We start from the raw sequence: 22,051 nt of genomic DNA, 5'->3' as shown, positions 1-22,051 counted from the left end.
ATATGACATCGTTCACATGGTCTTGGTCTAGGGACCTTAGATTGTGAGTCCCAGTGGGAACAGTTGGATGCTAATGTCTGTAAAGCCCTTCGGAATATAGTAGCGCTATATAAGTGCATATAATAAGTAATAGAGTGCCCCCAGTAATAATATTGTGCTCCAGGTAATAATGTCCCTTAATAGCAACACCCCCAAACTGCCCCCATATAGTTACACATATAGTAATTTATTCCACACTGCCCCATTATAGTAATTCCCTCCACACTGAAGTAATTTGCCCCACTGTCCCTCCATGTAGTAATATGAGGCTAATTACCTGTGTCCGGAATAGTGAGGCAGGCGCGCATACGTCAAAGCCCTACACACGCCGCTCTGGGCTTTTACCACCAGGCTTGAAGCCTATGGTGGTGATAGGCGGCGGGGAAGGGAACTATGCGCTCCCGTTCCCTGCCGTAGCTTGTGGGCGTTTGGGTTGGCGTTGGGCCCCCCAGCGATGCCGGGCCCGGAGCTACAGACCCAAACGCCCCAATTATAATCCGCCACTGCATACCATACAAGCCTTTGAAAGCAAAAGCACCATCTTGGTAAAAAACAATAATTTGTTTTACAAAGGTCTAGACATTTTTCTTACATGATTCTATAGTGAGACTCCAGTAGAGAAAGAGGTTTTTTCCATCTATGAGGCAAAATCGGTCACAAGCACCCAGGACATTTTGGCCCACATTTACTCATCCTATTAGATGGCTGTCTAAACCTGCACCAGATTTATCACAGGGGCTCAGGCTGGACAGTAAATCTGGCACAGGGATAGACACTTTTTTTTTTTAACTCTATACCAACTACTGGTTGGGTTTATTCGAGACCAGGGACCCAGGCGGTAACTCACTGGCCAAGCCGGTAAGTTAGTGCCACTGCCAATGCAGGAATTTTTTTCTTCCGGCAATGATAATTGCCAGCATTTTCCTGTATGGAAGGCTGTACTAATGGAAGCGCTCATTAGTACAGCCTTTAGCTCCCGCCCCCTCCCCTACGTGTTAAGGAAAAGAAAAAAAAAGAGAACTCACTTCATCCATTTGATCATTTCATGGCACCGCTGTGAACACTCGCTGCTGAGTGGATGTGCAGGACAGGACCTGCAAAGCATCATCACGCTGGAGCGCAGGTCCTGTCCTGAGCTTCCAGTCAGCAGCGAGTTTTAACCCCAGCACAATCAAATGAAGGAGGTTACTGGTGAGTTCTTTTTTTTACACAAGCAGAGAACGGGGCACTATTAACTTTGGGGGGTTCTAATGGCATTATTAATTCTGAGGGGCACTGATGGTGGCATTACTGTTATTGAAGGACACCAATGAGCGGATATCCTTACCAGAGGGGAGAACTCACTCAAGCATCCCAGACAGAGACAACAGTCCAGTGTAGGTGGTGGTCCTTTACCCCCTCGTTGGATCTCAGGGCCTCTACCTTTCTCAGCAGGCCCAGCTCCAACTATGGATCCTTCTCAATGTGCACTAATCGTAAGTGCCCTCTGGCTAAGCAGTCATACACACTCTAAAGGCCCCTTTACACCGGCCGAGAATCCGCCAGATAAATGCTAACGAGGGTTCATAGAAACGCTTGTTAGTGATTATCTGGCGGTGTAAAGGAGCGGTTTGCCGATAGCAGATCGTGCCGTCTAAGATGCAAACAGTGAAGTGTCTACATATGTGACCTGATCTCAGTCAAGCTGCGTATCCACCACTACAGTCCTAAAGGTACAGTACATCCAAATACTATGCCTAAAATTGAAAATGTGAATGCTGGTGAAAGCTGGACCCACGAATCCAGAGAGGTAGAGAGTAAGTGCTCATCAGGTCTGACAGAGCCAGGAGCTGTGTTCCTGTGGGCTGAGAAACATATCAGCTCATTAAAACCGCCTATATAGTGCGGATTTATCATACCTTCACTCCAGAATTCTGGCATCAAAAAGTCGCAAAAGTAGGGCTTTTACAACTTTTTGCACTCGCTTGTGTAAAATGTAAGCGATTGCGCAAAATGTTGCAACTTTTTGCATTTTTACACCACTCACTCCAGTTTTGCAATGTGGGTGGTTAGCTATGTTACTGAGTTTCACTCCAGATTTATCATTGAGACTTTTTTAAAAGACGGACACAATCTCACTAAAGGAGGAGGGTGGAGAAGGAAAAGAAGGAGTAGCTTCTGTAGACCAAGGTGTCAGATCTAAGGATAAGGCCTCATGCACACGACTGTATGTATTTTGCGGTCCGCGTGTCCGGAGTACCTTCCGTTTTTTTTTGCGGACCCATTGAAATGAATGGTTCCGTATACGGTCCACAAAAAACCCCAGAATGGACACGGAATGAAAATACATTTGTGTGCAAGAGGCCTAAGACCAATTTATCAAGTAACATAAGGCATTTGATAAATGTGGCACAAAGTGCTCCAACGCAGACTCAAGCAAAACTAACTTCACATTTTCCCCTCGTGATAAAATCCCCCCACTGTGTTATACCAAATGCAGGACCTGACTAGACCATATATGACACAGGGAGTTCCTAGTCTTCTTTGACCTCCTGTGTCATGCTCCTCCCCCCTCAGGCCCTGCTTTAGGCACAGCGCTGAGTATCCGCTTTGTCCAGAGTGTTCCTTTAACAAAACAGCACATACAGATATAATTATTCCAAACTAAATTTACAAAAATGAGTTTACACTAGATCTAGAACTGAATTCAGAATGTTTGCAGCAGACCATGATGTTATTGAGCAAGAGAAAGTTAACTGTTAATCTGTTTATGGCATTTTCCATTGACAAGAACGGTCTTTGTCATCCTGCCATTTGTAGACGCCTGGGAAAGCCTGGTTATTATTTGATGATTTACAGCCTCTGGAGTCTAGATGTATAACAGATATGAAAATGCTTCTGTCCAAAGGTCATCTCGGCGTGTCCTGGCGCTGCTGGTAGGAGATTATACTGTAGGCTCACGGCTGTCTTTCCTGTAGGTGTAATAGTCTGTAACACTGCCTCTCGTCATATAGATTAATAGTTTGCTAAAAGAGACTTATCTTTGGACTATTACGCGACAATGCCAATTCTTATTTTTGCTAAATGATAGATCGAATGGGCTGTACAGTACATTATAAACCTGGTTAATGCCATGTACTTGGAAACTGCAGTTCTCTAATTTGCCTCTAGAGGCAGTGGTGTACCAACTGTTTATTAAATGGGTTATCCCACGAAAAGTATTACTATGTGATAAATAGGGCATTTTAAATGAAGTGTTATTGCAGTATACATGCAATGAAATTATTGTTTTGCTTGTTTTTTCATGTACAGTACATTTTCTGGTAGCGCCTCCTGCTGTTTATCCATCTGGTCCACCTTCTCCTGTATTTACATGCATGCTCATTAGCTTCCCTGCTCCCTCCCCCACCCCTCATTGCTGGCGTAGTGAGCTCATAGGTACACACACATCTCATTCATCCCTCCATCCATCCTACTTCTAAATCCATAAACTACATATACATATAATACATTTTTGGCTATCCTGCTTCCGCCAGAGGCACAAATAAAGACATGCACAATCTTAAAGGGGTTGTCCTTTGTCCTTCTAAACATAAAAAAAACCCTGTCCATGGTCAGTCCTGCCACTGCTCTATTCCTAGTCAAAGTACAAGGAAGCTGCATAGTCTCATTACCACTGCAGCCAATCACAGGCTTCAGCGGTCACAGCAACTTAAACACTATGTCCCAGCAGTGATGTACCGCTCAAGTTGCCGCAAATGATCGCAGCGATCATGGGACCTAGCCACTTCCTGGTCCAGCGGGGGAACTGAAGCAGCTAGGAATGTAGCAGCAGCACGACTGGGGACAGGTGAGTGGGTATTTTATGTTCAGGGGGACAGTGTAGGACCCCAGTGATTGTCATCTCTAAGGCTGGACAATCCCTTTAATTCTATTTGATGAATGGGGTCAGTCTCTGGTTTAATTTCGCCTTTTTTTCCCCGCACATAACATATTTTAGAATCATAAGAGGTGTGCAGACCATCTGACTCTGGAGTGTGCAAGTCCACCTTCACATCATCCCATCCCATCATCACATAATTTTCTTGATGCTTGAGACACAAGAAATGGGTTGGAATACCAACTCAGCCAATCAGTGGCCAAGGCAGATCACTGCTGCAGCCAGTAATTGGCAGGGAGTGGGCAATCCAAGACATTTTCTGTGGGTTGAGCCCTGGAAGAGGAGATCAGTGGAGATAGGAATAGCGTCATAATGACAGCGGTGGAAACTGGCGGGGTAACGATTGGTTTTAATAATTTGTAACCCATTTTTTGGTTTTTCAAAGAAAAAAAGCATTATAACTCTGGAAAATCCCTTTTAATCACTGACCACCAGCTGTGACACAGACGAGGTGCGAAGTTTCAGAGAAGGTAGCTGGAAAGAAGAAAAAGGGTATACAGGTACCCAGCCCTTATTACACCTCAGGGGTGAAAACCAAGTATGCAATCTTTGGGGGTGGGGCGGGATCATGGCCACATCAGCTACTAGGCTACTGAAGACCTTCCTGTAGGAGAGGAGTAAGTAGATGTATCCCGGGATCAAATTAGAGGTGAGGCTACCAGGCAATAACCCCTTTGAGCTTGAAGGGGAATGGCTCATGGAGTGAGGGATGCTATTCCCTACTTCTAGTGTCTGACAAACTCCAGGTTTATTACTATGGCTTACGGTACCCAGTGTAGTCACTCGCTGGCTATGGCATTGGTTACTAGGCAACACCTGAACATATTCAGATATCTGCATGAAACCTATTCTAATGAATAAAGACAGTGGGAAACACTGGACTTCACCTTAGTTTCCCCTTAAGAAAGCTTCAGCTTTTCCTTCCTGGAAATCACTTGGATTTCGGACAGGTACTGTAGCTTTCCTCTGCACATGTGATCTTCTGGATCTGGCAGTTGAGTGTTTACTTAGCTACGTTGGCGTCTTTTTGCTAGGATGTAGGAGTGTATGTCTGCTCACAGCCACCTGTTGTAAGCCTAGACAAAGAGCGAGGGCGTGTATAGAGAACGGGCAAGGGATGGGTTTGACCAAACACATCTCAGAAGGACACGTGAAGGTGAAGTCGGAGTGGCTGCAGAGCTGACTAACACAGATATCTTCCAGGCAAGGAGGTGTAAGAAGAGATTATTCACACTGCTCTGCAATGTAAATTGCCTGAAGCTCCAACCAGACAATGGCTGGAAAATTCAGGAGACTCTGACACACAAATTGTGATATAAATGAAAAATAGTTTTTTTCCAACCTTACCTCCCACAGTTATAAAAGCTCAGAATGCAAGGCTCAAGAAAATTATTTGGTTGTCACCGGCATCTACATAGAAATAGATGTTATCCCCCTGATTAACATGTTATAGTTGCAATGCAAGTGGTCACTTGGATATAAAAAAGTTAAAAAGAGATAACCATAGACTTGTTCATCTTTATACTTGCCATAGAGCCTGTCCATGCTGCTGCTTTGGACCCAGGGCCGGTGCAAGGATTTTTGCCGCCCTAGGCAAGATAAAAATTGCTTCCCCCCCCCCCCCCCCCTTATCAGATGATCTGCCCATATCATGACATCACATATGTTCCACCCCTTTCTCAGCTTTTAAATTAAAAGAACTGCTATGTTTCCCTCAGGGTTAATCCAGCTTCTTGTAGCCATCTCTTTTTGCGGAACGGAATTGCGAACCCATCCGGAATTGCGGACCCGGATGCGCAATTCCGATCCTGAAAAAAAATAGAACATGTCCTATTCTCTTAGTGCCGGCAATGTGCGGTCCGCAAAATGCGGAACGCACATTGCCGCTGTCCGTGTTTTGTGGATCCGCAAAACACACACGGATGTGTGAATGGACCCTAAATGTGAGGTAAATTAGTTTCCAATGTAGTATTAATAACTAAACAATTACATAATAAACATATTGCATTGTCTACTTACCACCAGGACAATAAGATGATCTGGTCTCTGGCTGCAGTCTGGCTCTTGGTCTGGCTCTGGGGACTCCCTTGTCACTTTCCCCCCCCCCTCCCTTGTCACTCCCCCCCCCTCCCTTGTCACTCTCTTCCCCCCCCTCCCTTGTCACTCTCTTCCCCCCCTCCCTTGTCACTCTCCCCCCTCCCTCCCTTGTCACTCTCTCCCCCCCTCCCTCCCTTGTCACTCTCTCCCCCCCTCCCTCCCTTGTCACTCTCTCCCCCCTCCCTCCCTTGTCACTCTCCCCCCCTCCCTCCCTTGTCACTCTCATTCTACCTCCCCCCCCTCCCCTCCCTTGTCACTCTCATTCTACCCCCCCTCCTCCCTTGTCACTGTCATTCTACCCCCCCTCCTCCCTTGTCACTCTCATTCTACCCCCCCTCCCTTGTCACTCTCATTCTATGCCCCCCCTCCCTTGTCACTCTCATTATACCCCCCTCCTCCCTTGTCACTCTCATTCTACGCCCCCCTCCCTTGTCACTCTCATTCTACCCCCCCTCCCCCCCTTTGTCACTCTCATTCTACCCCCCCTCCCCTCCCTTGTCACTCACTCTCATTCTACCCCCCCTCCCCTGTCACCTCTAGTGTAGTGTGGCCGAGCTCTGTTCGGTCCGCGGTACAGGAGCATTTGTTTCCTGTACCCGGCCGAACTGAAAGGAAGTGCACACTAAGTGAGCACTTCCTGTCAGTCCGGCTGGGTACAGGAAACAAAAGCTCCTGTACAGCGGACCGAACAGAGCTCGGCCATGCTACATTAACAACAGCACAGAGCAGACACAGCATGACAGCAGGCGCAGGCAGGCTGCGCAGCACTGAGCCGGCGGCCGGAGATTCTTTAGAGTGGCAAGCGCTCAGCCGCTCAGGAGGCGCAGCATGAGGGGCGCCGCCGGCCGGCTGCCCGAACTTATATAACCAACTTTTTTTCTTTTTTTTTTTTTACACCGCAATGGGCGCCCCCTGCTAAATGGCGCCCTAGGCGACTGCCTAAGTCGCCTTACTGGTGGCGCCGGCCCTGTTTGGACCCCAGACCTACTTGATCCCATACCCTCACCCTTATAAGTTTGCAAGAACATATGCAAAGCTCCCCTTTCTAGAGGAAATGCACTGGAGTTCGAATTGGCCCAAGGGTAAAGGAAAGGGCCTGAAGGGGGATAGAAAGACCTAAGTGGAAAAACTTTGATATCTGCCATGGAGCTACGGTACATGGCTATTCTATGTACGCTGCTGCAGATAAATTAGCAAGCATGCATACATGTCCAACCCAACAAGGCTACACAGATGCATACATTCACACGAAGGCTGTGTTCACATCTCTGTTTTGAAGATCCAGCTGTCACGGCCTATGGTGCACGCTGTGACACTGTTGCCACACTTGCAGTTGCCCACGGCAACGTGTTGCTGTGAGAGCATGCGGTGGCAGTGTCTCGGCCTTCTGGGTGATTGCCATGACATGGTTGCCACGCATGCTGTTGCCGGTGGTTACGTGTTTGGTATGCTTGTGTGTGCGCTTCCTCTTTTAGTTGTAGCCTCCCTCTGTCTGGTGCTGTAAGGGTTAACTCCCTGACTGGGTGTGGTCACTTGGCTTATATCTTCTGTGGTTTCCTGGCTGGAGTGAGTTGTACTTCAGCTGTTGTTGGTGCTGGATCTCTGCTCCAGTCCAGGGTGTTCCATCTTTCCAGTGAGGGCCACCCTTGTGGTCATCAATGTCATCCTGGTGTCTCTTTCCCTTCCTGTCCTTATTTGTATGTAGTGGGTTATGTGTAAGCCGTGTACCGGGGTGGGCTCGGTGAAAGAAAGGGGTAGTAACGTATTAAAACCTAACGTTTATTAGGATAATTAAAAATCCCAATGATGGGAAGAGAACCCCTACCAGACAAACAAGACACACAACAACAGGAGACCTGGGGTGGCAGGTCGCCTGATGGTCAAATACACGTTCACGTCTCCGAGTAAAGCGGGAGGTGGACTGTATGACCTATAGACATAAACAAAAAATGGAGACCATGGCAAGTATGCCGTGGTCTATAGACATGCCATAAGGCGAGATAAGGGTGGGTCTTACCGGTGGTGGACGGGAGGACCTGCAAGTCCAGTATCCCGGAGGAGGTGTTCTCACGTGTGGATCCAGTTGGCGGTCACTTTGTACAAGAGGGCCCCAGGGAAAATCTGTCCCTGGTAATGCCCTACTTGGCCTATTGAGCCCTAAAGTGCCTCCTAACACGGGGTCCTATCCCCGCAAGGGGTGGCCCCGTCCGGAACCTAGCCATAAATAGATGACCCTAGGTGACCCTGTGGGGACAGGGAAATGGCCCTGTGGGGCTTTGAGACCCGGGTTGGCTAATCAAATGGGGGTAAAAACTAGTATGGAGATATGGTCTAAGTCCCTCGTATGGGGGTAAAAACTAGTATAGAGATATGCTCTAAGTCCCTACGTGTTTCGTTGGAGAGTATATCCTACTATATATATCCTGCAGTAAGGGGATAAGGCCAACTACCTATAACAGACCCCTTAACTCATCAGGGGACAGGGGTATAAGGTAGAGTATGGGCCCCCGCTCACAGCCCATCTGTGTGGTTATAACAGATGCAGGGAGGGGGTATGTATTGGAGTGGCGCAGACTTAACAGGACTTGATAGTCCAGATTGACCCAGATTCCTATAAAGTAAAAAACATCAATAGGGGTACAGTCGCTCACTACACTCAATACAATGGCATGTCATGTAAGGTTACTTACTGTTTGGCATGAGGGTCGTATGGCTTACATCATGGGGTGCGGCAGGGTAGATACACGTGCCGACCGTCTGCCGGCGTCTGACAGCACGTATAGGCGCGCTGTGTAGTTTAAATGAAGGGGGAGAGGTGGCTGGGCGCATGCGCGATAGGTGCGGCCGCCACTCACGTGATTTGGTGAATGTCACAAGACGCGGCCGGTCACATCCTCACTTGCGCATGCGCAATTGCCAGAGAGGTAGCCGCATCGCAGCGCAAGCCTCACCAACGTCACGGCGCCCCATGCGCATCATAGCATGGTGGCGGGGCGCCGCGGCAGCTGTCCAGGAAAGGTGGCAGGTGTGGGAGGAGCCGGTGTGTGTGACAGTGTGGCTCCTACAACGGCACGCCTGCCGGTGCTGGGGAGGACGAAAACCATCCCCTCCAGCTCGGGACCTGAGCGGGGACTTACTTGGCAGTTAGATCACGGGTGAAGATAGGGTGTATAAACTCTTCATGGTGTCCGCTACTCATTGTAATGAAGAGATAGTGGCTGGTGGCCACTGTAGGTTATAAATCAAAGAGGAGACATGTATTAGTGTCTGCTCCCATTTCTAATCTGGTCATGACCTCAGATGACCCTTAGCTAAGGCAGATGACACAAGGTGGAGGGGAAGTAATAACCCATTGTATTACAGTAATGGGTGGGGAGTAAAAGGGTTGTTGTCCGTCATCACGGTCACTTCTGCACCAGTCAGGTATTCTGCAAACCTTTCGGTCATGGCCCACACAAGTGCCAGTAGTTCCAGTTTAAAGATGCTATAGTTATCAGGGTTGCGTTCTGACTCTCTTAGGGACCGGCTCCCATAGGCGATGACTCTCTCCCGTCCATCCTGGACTTGGGACAAGACGGCCCCCAGACCATGTAGGCTTCCATCAGTATACAGTAGGAATGGGGTATCAAACCGTGCGTAAGCCAGGATCGGGGCATTGGTCAGCACCTCTTTCACCGCTTCAAAGGCCTCTTGTTGCCGGGGCCCCCAGTTGATGGGGAGTTTCTTCGGGCCCCGAGCTGTGCCTCTTAGCAACTCGTTTAACGGGCCCACCAGATGAGCGAATTTGGGTATAAACCTCCTGTAGTAGTTCCACGAACGCCCGTACCTCCCATAGCGTACTTGGCCGGGGCCACTTCTGAATGGCCTCCACCTGACCACATGTCCTAAGTACATTATCTGCTGTCGGAACAGCTGGCATTTCTTTGGCTTGATCTTGAGCCCATGGTCTCGTAGCCATCCCAAGAGTTGTCGCAGCTTCTGGAGGTGATCTTCAAAGGAGGCCCCGAACACTACTATGCCATCCAGGTATATCAATACTGATTCGAAATTGAGGTCCCCCAGACAGTGTTCCATCAATCGCTGGAATGTCCCCGGAGCATTGGAGAGGCCGAAGGGCATCCGGTTGAACTCGTAGAGTCCCATAGGTAGAATGAAGGCCGTCTTGGCTTTGTCCAACTTGGCCACCGACACCTGCCAGTACCCACTAGCCAAGTCAATAGTTGAGAAGAACTTAGCTTGGCTTAGGGCTGATAATGACTCTTCAATCCGCTGAAGGGGGTAGGCATCCCGGACGGTCTGAGCATTCAGCTTCCGATAATCCATGCAGAACCGTCTTTCTTCCGCACCAAGACTACCGGAGCAGTCTGGTGGTGTTTGGTGTCCGGCATGTTTACTAGACATTCCCCTGTCTCATGTTATTGCAGCTATGTTATCCTGGGTTCCTGTGTGGTTTGTGGTGTGTGCTGTGTCCTTTAATGTTGGTGTGGACAGCAGCACTAGTGCATGGGTTCCAGTCAGTGTGTCTGTGGCAGGTAAGTGTGTTATTGGTTTCGCTTACCTGCCATCTCCTTATGCTGTATGTGTTCCCCTCTCCTTGCAGCCTAGCCTCAGATAGAAACTCCTGTTCCTCCATTACTGGGATGAACAGGTCGTCTCTTCCCTGCTCCTTGGTGAGGGATTACCAGGGCGACTTAAGGTCTCTAGGAATCCTGAGTATGAGTCGTCCTACCATCGGGGTCCACTCATATGGTGAGGAGTCAGGGAGAGGATTAGGGACGCTGTAGGAGGTGACCTGCTCCCTTATTACTCCTTTTGGCCAGGCTGATCCCCTTTTACCCTTTGACACCTTTGGTTTTCCTCACTCCCCACCGTGACACCAGCTGCTTGATCCGGTGCAAATACCGACTGTCGTCCGGACAAAAACCTTTGCCTGCAAAGGTTTTTGTCCAGCTGAAACCTGGCATTTATGGATTCGGAGGCGAAGTAGAAGATCCGGCAACGTCAGATCCGTGAGATCGGGCAGGCTGCTCTACGCTGGAACATCGTATCTCCAAACGGAGATGTGAACAAAGCCTAAAGGCACTTTTACATGGGGCAAGGATAGTGGACGAGCATTCGTATTAGCGCTCATTCCTGATAACTGCCTTGTGTAAATGTGCCGCAGATCATGTAGCACAGGGGCGTAACTATAATTTACAGGGCCCCATAGCGAACTAAGATGGGGCCCCATCACCTAGTGTAAGAAAACTCTTTCAAACTCTGGCATATAGTTAAATAATTAAAATAATCCAAAAGACTACAGCAACGTTTTGTGTACCCCCAAATGTTGCCGCTAACCGTCCAGGCACACTGACTTTCCACCACAAAGTGAAGTTTCTCTGGATCATGGACTATATGAACTGCTAAGTATTACTATAATCACACTGCACTTTTTCCTATGCACCTTCTATGGATTTTGATGAAATATTGCCATTTTTAAGAATGTGCTACATGTTATGAATTGGTGAAATACAAATAAAATTGGATTTCGTGGACTGGCCTGTGTCTTTGTGTCTGAAGATGGGTATAGTTACGTCCATGATGTGGCGCATACAAGCATCATTTGCCAGCAGTAGACCGTCCTTTATAAACAGTATGTGCTGTCAAAAAACTATGAATCTGTATGGGGAAGAGTTATCACAGTGGCGGAGCGATAGACACGCTTTGTCACTGATGTCCACTCAAAGCCTTCTCACCCATCTCTCCTTGCTCCTGTTCCAACGCTTACTGAGTCCCTGCTGGCTTCTTCTTCCTGATCTGATTTTGACACACAGGAAATGATAGTTCTGCCAATTACTAGCTAAAGTAGGTCACTGCTGCAGCCCGTGATTGGCTGTCCAGACATTCCCTAGCATTGCCTGCTTGTCGAGACAGGACTAGGAAATAGAGACCAACAGGGACCAGGTAGAATGAGAATGGCAGGGGATCGATGAGTACTGCTTCTTTTAATTTTTTTAACACACTTTGAGCCCTTTCCAAATAATTCTGATCCTCTCCACTCAGACAATCAATTTAACAAAGAATTCCCTAAAATGCTAATATGAAATTTGAGTTTTGTAATTGCATAACCCCTGTAAGAAGTTGAGATTTTCATAGACTGAATATCCCCAGCTGTACGAGAAACAGACTAAACATAGCCGAAAAACACATTTCTTCCATGATTTCATACATTCCTTCTCACATACCAATCATTCAGATGGGTACTAGTTACATTCACCCTCAGAAACTCTGATGGTCACATTTATAAATGTATTAATTAAAGTCAAGTTAGTGAGGTGATAAATGTCAAGTCGACAAACAACAAGGAGCGACATGATAATCAGTCGATAAATAAATGCGACAGTGAAAGTTCACCATCACCTCAGTCAGAACCAGTATTTCCAGAATTCAAAGAATAGTCTAGAAATGACAGCAAGAACACAGCTATATTTAGGCTAAATATTCTTCCTCAGGGTGTATTTACACGAAGGTATCTGTTTTGGGGTCCGCAAATTGTGGATTCACAAAATACGGATGCGGTTTGTTTTCACGGGCTCCATTGAAAAAATGCCTATTTTTGTCCGCAAAATGGACAAGAATAAGACATGTTCTATAATTTGCGGCTTGGCCACATGGATGAAAACAGCTGTCCACATTTTTTGCAGACCCAAAGAAATGAATGGGTCTGTGTGCGGTCCGCAATAAATACAGATCTGACGTGGGCTGAAAATCAGTTGTGTGAATGCACTCTAAAAGGAATTATCCTGGAATGGTATAAAATGTCCACCAATCAACCTGTCCTAGAATGTGAGCAGAACTGGTTATCTCCACTTGCAAAGTGGCCTAGAGAGCTGAGGGGGTGAGGCCTCACTACACTGCTTTACAATAGATGATAATGCAATCCTAGAAAAATAGAATGGTCGGCACTCACAATTTACATGGGTCACGCAGAATAATCGTATCAAATTAAAATGTATTCACATTAATGGCAGACATAATAAAATGTAAGTATTGGCCAACACTGCAAAAATTACAATAAAATGAAATAAACTACTTAAATCATGTGGTCTGGTATCCAAGGTGGTCGCAATGAATCAATTTATCAAAATATTTGTGCCGGTTGTTGTCTCAACTTAATGTACCCAGGTACAAAATAGCTGAATGATTTCTGAATTCTTACAAAAGTTTGCAAACAGGCCTTAATAGAGCAATAATTCGGATGGAAAAATAAATTTGAATGAAAAAATAAATTCGATATGTAGGTTACACGATGGCTGAATGGTTCCCCAGTTCTTACATATGCTCACAATCAGACCATATTACAGCGATAGTTCGAGTGGAGAGTAAATTCAATGTGACAGTTTAATTAGCGGGTATTTCAGATGGACCCTATAATTCGATATATAGGTACAAGATCTTACATATATTCGCGATCTGACTCTAATGGAGCGATACTTTCGGAGAGTAAGTTCAAAATAATCGCTTAGATCAGTGGTGCCCAACCATTTTTCGTCTGAGGGCCGCACTAGACTTGGTATAAATTTCGACAGGTAGCTTTGCCAGAAAGAAATGCAAACGCTGTGAGGGGGCACGTGTGAGCATTACTGCTGTGAAGAGGGCACATATCTGGCATAACTACTGTGAGGGGGCACATATCTGGGCATAACTACTGTGAGGAGGGCACATATCAGGGTATAACGAGGAGGGCACATATCGGGGTATAACTACTGTGAGGGGGCACGAGTGAGCATTACTACTGTGAAGAGGGCACATATCTGGCATAACTACTGTGAGGGGGCACATATCTGGGCATAACTACTGTGAGGGGGCACATATCTGGGCATAACTACTGTGAGGAGGGCACATATCAGGGCATAACTAATGTGAGGAGGGCACATATAAGGGCATAGCTACTGTGAGGGGGGCACATATCTGGGCATAACTACTGTGAGGGGGCATGTGTGAGCATTAAGTCTGTGTAGAGGGCACATATCTTGGCATTATTACTGTGAGGGGGCATGTGATGTATACATGTGTGTAATGTATGTAGTGCAGTATGTGATGATCACACACTGCACTACATACATTACACACATGTATACATCACATACTGCGCTGTCACCTTCTTCTGCAGGTCTACCTTGATGTCTGGTCAATAGGCTTTAGTCAGATCCTCCACCAGGAGCTGGCCCCTCCTCTTCTCACTTGCCTCTGTGAAATTGAAGAGAAGCGCCGTAATCTCGCACAGGTGCACTGGCAGAGGCCAGGAAGACGGTGCATGCGCACTTTGATGCCTCTGCCAGTGCGCCTGTGCGAGATTACGGCGCTTCTCTTCAATTTCACAGAGGCAAGTGCAGTGAATATATTAGCTAGGAGGCGGCGCTGGGCGGGGAGATTGCAGGCACAGGCAGCATCGCTTTGCTGCCTGTGCCGTTCGCAGTGCGCCCTGCGCTGATAAAGTCCGGTCACTGTGCGGGCCGCATGACATGGCTTCGCGGCACGCATTTGGCCCGCGGGCCGTAGGTTGGGCATCACTGCCTTAGATGAAGCCAGCACTGGTATCTCACTCTATATTCAATTTGAATATTATTGCGGATCGATATTGTGTGGTGAGAGTTGTTATAGTGCTCCCGATTTTGCAGTCATGACTCTCAGTCTGTTTGGCACTGAATTCGACCCGCCACCTGTTGTTAGCGTGTATCACGCTCCTTTCCCACACACCTTTCCCCCATGTAAATTGTGAGTGCCGACCATTCTATTTTTCTAGCATCTATTTGGTAAACGGGGGTTTACATTTGATCGCGCACACGGCCAGAATTCTCCACACAGAGTAGAGCCACCCTTATCCGAATTTAATAATGCAATCCTGCCTATGATATGCCATCATGGCTGAGATGCCAGACAGGAGCCTTCACCAAAGTGTAGTCAGAGGCAGACTGGGTTCTTAAAGTGGCCCTAGAAATAAAAACCTAAAAATGGCCCCATGGTGTAGCGGGGTCCAAGCTGACAGAAGGTGGGGCAGCACAAGTAGGTGGAGTCAGCAATACCATAGCGCAAAATACGGACTCTGCTGAACTATATACCACAGTGCAGCACTATATATTGCCCTAAAGTCTGTCCCTCTGTGGTGACCATCAATAGATACCATATCTGTCCTCCGTCTTCAATTGTCTCCAAGATGTGGAGTAGGAGGCTTAGGAGGTGAGGTGCGGGCCACAGCAGTTGAATTCAGGAGGGCATGTGTAGTCTCTGGCCGGATACATAAGCATTTGATTCTCATGGCGTTAATTACTACTGAGAGCTCATTATGTAACCAGCAGAGAGGAGGGCTTGGGCAGCCCCCTTGTCATCGGCCCATTGGGAAATTTCCTTGTAACATCTATGGCCAATCCACCGCTGTATGTAGCGTATGCAATGTCCCCTCACCCACCTAGGCAGCTCTCCAAGTGGAGGCAACCAATCCTGTTCGCATTCCAAGACAGGTTGCTGGCAGCCATTTAAAATCATTCCTGGAGAACCCCTTTAAATGTCCCTCCTTTTGACATGGAAAATAGATTTACATGAATAAAATCACCATATTTGCCAAAACCGAACGAAACATTAGATCCTGACATATTTCATCATTGGCACACTTTGGATCATAAACTATATTCAGATTATATTGTGTTATATAAATTAAAAATGATTCAAGGATAATATGCATAGAAAAATGGCTCTTTGCCACATTGGCCCAGATGTGTTTGCATTATAAAGTGGCACAATTGAACACATCTGGGGACTCTACACTTTTTTACGGCATGCTCAACAAGAGGCTAAATTAGAGTAGAGAATTAACAACCCCCTTCAAACAGTGTATGATCAAAGCCTTGGAGGTACTCTATCTGGAACTCATCTGCAAGAGGAACTTTTTGGTCCATAACCTATGCACCCCCTATAGTTAAAGGGGCTTTACATAATTTGGTCCCTTTTAAAGACAGTCCCCTCTAAATAATAATACTCACCTGTTCCCTGACACTCCATTCCTGCACCCTAGATCTGTCCTGGAATCTTCTGTTCCCCAGCTTGTTTACATTTGTCTTAGGTGTGGGCAGAGTCACATGTGCCAAATCATTGGCCTCAGCAGTGATGTGCCCACAAGCCAGGTCCCCATTGCTAGGTCACATGCTGCTTGGGGACTCCTCATCACTGAGGCCAGTCATTGGCTGCAGAGGCGCACATGATGCCATCTGTACCTTGGCTGGAAGTAAACAAGCCGAGGACCATAAAATCACCAAACAATGGAGCCAGAGGGCAGGACTAGAGTGGTGGAGAGCAAGTGAGAATGATTCTATCATTAGGTACCACACACTAGGAGGCTTACTTTCAAAGGGATGAAATCCTGGACAACCCTTTAGGCCCTGTCTTGTGCATAGTTATGCTTGTTCTGCCTGGTGCTTGTTTCCAGTAGACATTACCAAACTCTGATGGAGAGAAGGGAGGAATGATCCTCGGAATAGTTTTCCTCTTGTCTTGTATGCCCAGGTTTATGTGCCTCTAGAAATTGGTAGCATTTTGAAAATTCACTCCATCCATGGGGAAGGGGCCAAACTAAGCGGTCCGTGACATTTATCTTTTTTCACACCAGCTTTCTGGCATAGAAGAAGACTAAAATCTATGCCAGTTTAGGTGTACAGACTGCCTGAGGCTGCACCTAAGTTATGACGAGGTGTACTCCTCATCATAAATTACTTTCACGTGTGTGTTGTTAATTCCGGTTTGGAGACCCGGCAGAGGATATCAAAACATGGATTAAACGGATCCGTGCCATTTAATACATTCCGATGCATCCGTTTTGGCCGGATCCAGTTGTATTAATTCAAAACTGAACAAACCAGACCCGGTATAAAAATCATGGTATGTCAATGGGCGCCGGATCCATTTTTTCACTAACAAAAAAACGGCACCATTGACATTGATTTTCATGCCGAATCTGGTTTGTTCCGTTTTGCAAACCGGACACAAAACCACAGCTTGCAGAGGTTTTGTGTCCGGCACCAAAACAGAACGGATGCAAACTTATGCATCCTGATCAGTTTTGTCCCCATTGACAATTAATGTGACAAAACCATTTAATTTCAGTTTTGAGGTCCTCTGCCGGATCTCAAAACCGAAATTGAAAACGCATATGTGAAAGTAGCCATAGGTTCAGTTATCATACATCGATGTACGCCGCTGGTCTATGGTAAATCAGCGCCCATCAGTTTTGAAGAAGGAATTACCATCATGTGAGAATATCAAAATGATTTGGTATCCTTTATAATACAGGAACCTACCAAATCTGTACTCCAGAAGGATCCTGACTTCATATCTCTTATCACTACGTGTATCTAATTCATAATTTTACAAAAATACATGTGGTAAAAACACTCAAGCTCACTTACAAGTGATAGTCAAGATTATTTGCAGGTTGGTATACTTAGGTGGCACTTGATATGTTCTGCAACATGCATACAATAGAAGCCAGTTATGGCCCTGGCCTCCACCTCTTACAGCTGGGTTGAGGAAGTAGCTAAGTCATAGCCTCCATATTTAGTAGCAATGGGGCCATGTATGACGCTATCATGGATTCTTCTTAAAGGGAAACTTTCTTAGGATAATTCTTATCTGACATCATGATGAAGCAGATGTTGTTTCATAATGATTTTATACATTTGCAAGGGGTCAGCCATCTTTGGCACTCCAGCTATGGTGAAACTACGACTCCCATACCTCCCAACTTTTGAAAAGCCCAAAGAGGGACACCATCATCATGCCACCCAACTTTTTGGCCAGTCAAAGAGAAACACATTCTGTGAAAGATCCAATCACTGGCTGAGGCGAGTCATGGCTACAGCTAGTTATTGGCGAGCAGCATTCCCCGTCAGTTCCTGCCACGTCGAGACCGGAGAAAGAAGTGGGGTGCATCAGGGACCCGTTACTGTCATAACTGCAGCACTGGAGAATCAGTAAGGTGGTATAACTTCTGCTGTTTCTTTATATATAGCATGTGCAGACCCAGTGCTGGAATACCCCTTTAAATAGCACCAAAATCATCTAATAAAGATATTTTAGGTTAATAAATATATACTGGTGTATATATAGTTTAAGTTTATTATTGTACGTTTATTACCCAGGTTAAAAAGAGGGACATTTAAGTAACAAAGAGGGACAGAAGGACTTGGGTTAAAAAGAGGGACTGTCCCTCCGAAAGAGGGACACTAGGGAGGCATGGACTCTCAGCTTGAACACTTGCTCGGCTGTTCTTCGAACTCCCAAAGAAGTAAATGGAGTATGCTGGGAGTTGTAGTTTCACAACTGGAGTGCTGATCCCTGGACTAGTGTATTGGCCATGTATTATGATTTATGGGGGTATTCCAGGACAAGGGAAAAAGCTGTCGCAGGAGCTGTACAAGTAAGCTGCACCCCATTTCCTGCTACTGTCTCAGCATGGCAGAAAATGTCTGTGAATAATGCTCTGTAAAATCACTGCCTCAGCCACGATTGGGCCTGTCACATAATAAGCCGTAAGTGTCCCTCTTTGACCGTCCAAATAGTTGAATATACATACTTACACTCCATGGTACTGTACAACACAAATTCACACAAGTCATTACGGCAATTAAGGCCTGGACTGTGACCTATTCCATATTACTCATACCTGCCACTGAGATATGCACTGCATTTGGTGCTAATGTGCCACTTTTAGCACATCACTTGGGGCTATCTTCACAGGAGACTCCGGTCTGTGCTCTGCAGCAGGCCCTTTCCAGAGCTCACCCTCAGCAATGGAAAGGGGGGAGGTGAGCGCGCACCACAGACTGCACCACACTCACTAATCTAACATCTGATTAGTGCTTATAACAAGCCTCCTCCTTCTCTTTAGATGGGGTAAAGCGCTAGCTGTATCACCACTCATGGCGGTATCTGTCACTGCCAGGATGGGGATTGTAGTACTTCTTCTTTCTATCTCTCCAAAGTCTCTCTCTGCATAATCTAAGGCTGGCAATATTACTTTTGCAGTGGTGGCTGTAATTCCCAGATGAAAGATACAGGTATAAAATACGACTCTCCAGGACCAGGTCTTAAAGAGGTTCTCTGAGAATTAAGAAAATGAAAATACTTAGGCTACTTTCACACTAGCGTTCGGGGCTCCGCTTGTGAGTTCCGTTTGAAGGGGCTCACAAGCGGCCCCGAACGGATCCGTCCAGCCCTAATGCATTCTGAATGGATGCGGATCCGCTCAGAATGTATCAGTCTGGCTCCGTTTGTCCTCCGCTCCGCTCAGCAGGCGGACACCTGAACGCAGCTTGCAGCGTTCAGGTGTCCGCCTGGCCGTGCGGAGGCAAACGGATCCGTCCAGACTTACAATGTAAGTCAATGGGGACGGATCCGTTTGAAGTTGACACAGTATGGCTCAATTTTCAAATGGATCCGTCTCCCATTGACTTTCAATGTAAAGTCAAAACGGATCCGTTTGCATTATCATGAACAAAAAAAAAAAAATTTTTTTTTTTTTTTTTTTTTTTTTGTTCATGGTAATGCAAACGGATCCGTTCTGAACGGATCTAAGCGTTTGCATTATAGGTGCGGATCCGTCTGGGCACATACCAGACGGATCCGACCTAAACGCAGGTGTGAAAGTAGCCTAAAAGGGGTTCTACAGTTTGTTTAAACTGATGATCTATCCTCTGGATAGATCATCAGCATCTGATCGGCGGGGGTCCCGGGTCAGCTGTTTGAGAAGGCAGCGGCGCTGGCAGTAGCGCCGCGGCCTTCTCGCTGTTTACCGCAGACCCAGTGACGTCACGACTAGTATCAACTGGCCTGGGCGTGGGTAAGCTCCTTTCACTTGAATGGAGCTTAGTTGCGCCCAGGCCAGTTGATACTAGTCGTGACGTCACTGGGCCTGCGGTAAACAGTGAGAAGGCTGCGGCGCTCCAGGAGCGCCGTTGCCTTCTCAAACAACTGATCGGCAGGGGTCCTGGGTGTCAGACCCCCGCCGATCAGATGCTGATGATCTATCCAGAGGATAGATCATCAGTTTAAACAAACTGCAGAACCCCTTTAAAGGGGTTGGCCACTCTGTTTGCACTTATTAAAACTATAAAGAAAGTAGGAAGGTATTACACTTAATAATATATCTTCTTAAAGGATAACTGTCATATTTTTTATTTATTTGCTAGTTTATTACAGCTAGGCATGTATACCTGAGTTAGTCTGTCAATGATTGCCAAAAGATCTGTAATTACCTTATAATTACAGCTTTCATTAATGTCTCCTGTCCCTTTCCACTGCTCCCTTAAAAGACTGTTGCTATGGCTCATCTGTCTCCGGCTAGGAAGACAGAGGGGCGGTCCTTCACACTGCATGCCTGCATTAGGCTTCAAAGTGAAGAGGCGTGTCTCTCAGTAATCCAACCTGATTGGCTGGCAGGGAGCTGCTGGCTACAGCAAGTTTGTATGTGAGGGAATGCAGTTTTGGCCTCACAGAACTGGCAGAGGAGCCATCTTTAGAAGATCATCAGAATGTAGGATTCAAAACAGCCGTAAATAAGGGGAAAACTCAAGAAAAACAGTGGTAAGTGAAGAAACTAAAGATTGCTTTATGCATAATGCTGCTGCAGCAGTAACATATGCAAAAATAGATTTTTTTGATGAAAATGTGACAGTTATCCTTTAAGCAGATCTGCCTGGTTTTCCTGCTATTGGCAGTCACGCCCCCTCCTGTCCTGCTCTCACAGCTTCCTGTCTCGTCCATCCCTGCACGTGCCATGAAGGAGCTACCTCGTCCATGCCTGAAGGAGTGTGCTGCTGTCTGGGTCCTAAAGCACCCTGGTTGTATCAGAGGTGCTTTCCTTCTGTAACTGGCACTTCTGGCTGTGCAGGGCTGGCAAGGGCTTAGCAGAGACACTTGTTAAAAGCTAAAATAAAGAAACTTTTGCAGGAGGAAGGGAGACTCCATGTGAGGATGTAGCAGTGCCAGGGAAGCGCTGTGGACCACAAACTGTGAGCAATCCCAGTGTCTGTCCTGTTTATGGCCCCTCTGCTCTGTGTTCTTATCACAGATATGATATTACAGCCAGACCAACAGTTCAGGAGCTTTAACCCCTTGTGAGCTGTCAGTATGGCTGAGGTCAGTGATATCAACAGCAGTCACTGGTCTCACCATCTATAAATGTGTGCCCTCTCCTTCCTGCACTCTGCATATAGAGATCTGTGACTCCCTGTACACTGTATACAGTGATCCGTGCTAACGGTAGCCAACGAGTGCCGCCGGAAGTCCGCTACGGCCCCATTCACTTTAATGGGGACAGGTCAGAGATGCGGCCGCAGCATGGCAAACATGCCGAGAGGCGGCCGGACACAAAAACGCAGCGTGCTGGGCATCAGTGAATGTGAATGGGGCAGGAGCGGACTTCCGACAGCATTCGTGGGCTAGCGTTAGCACAGATCCGGCAGGGAAACAGCCTGCCAGACCCTGCTAATGCTAGTGTGAAAGTAGCCTTAGTCATGTGATGATAGACAGGATGCTCCTCTCTATGTGAGCAGATCGATTTGTACAAATTTATTCATCAGAGCTCTTGTGCAACAAAGATCTGTCCCCCCCTCAACAGCCCCCCTCCTATGGCAGTCCATGCACCTAAACAGAAATCTATGACAGCTCAGAGCTGCCGTAGATTTCTGACTTCATTTGAGTCAGAAAACTGGCGAAAATTAACATAATTTTTTAAAGACACAGTTAAAAAGTCGCAAACACATAATTTGCAACTTTTTAACGCCACTTTTCAGAAACAGGGGAAATGATAAATCTTCCCCTCTATTCATTCTGTTCATGGCTTAAATCCAATTGTGCAACTAGAAATGACTAGGCCCTACAGCAAGTTTATGGACAGGGCCCCCTCCCTCCCCCCAGTAACATATGTATGATACATTAGCATCATATTCCTCTGTGCTGCTGGGG

This window comes from Bufo bufo, chromosome 1, assembly GCF_905171765.1.
Source record: "Bufo bufo chromosome 1, aBufBuf1.1, whole genome shotgun sequence".
NCBI lineage: Eukaryota > Metazoa > Chordata > Amphibia > Anura > Bufonidae > Bufo > Bufo bufo.
The sequence above is the reverse complement of the archived record's forward strand: the minus strand, read 5'-3'. Positions refer to the sequence as shown.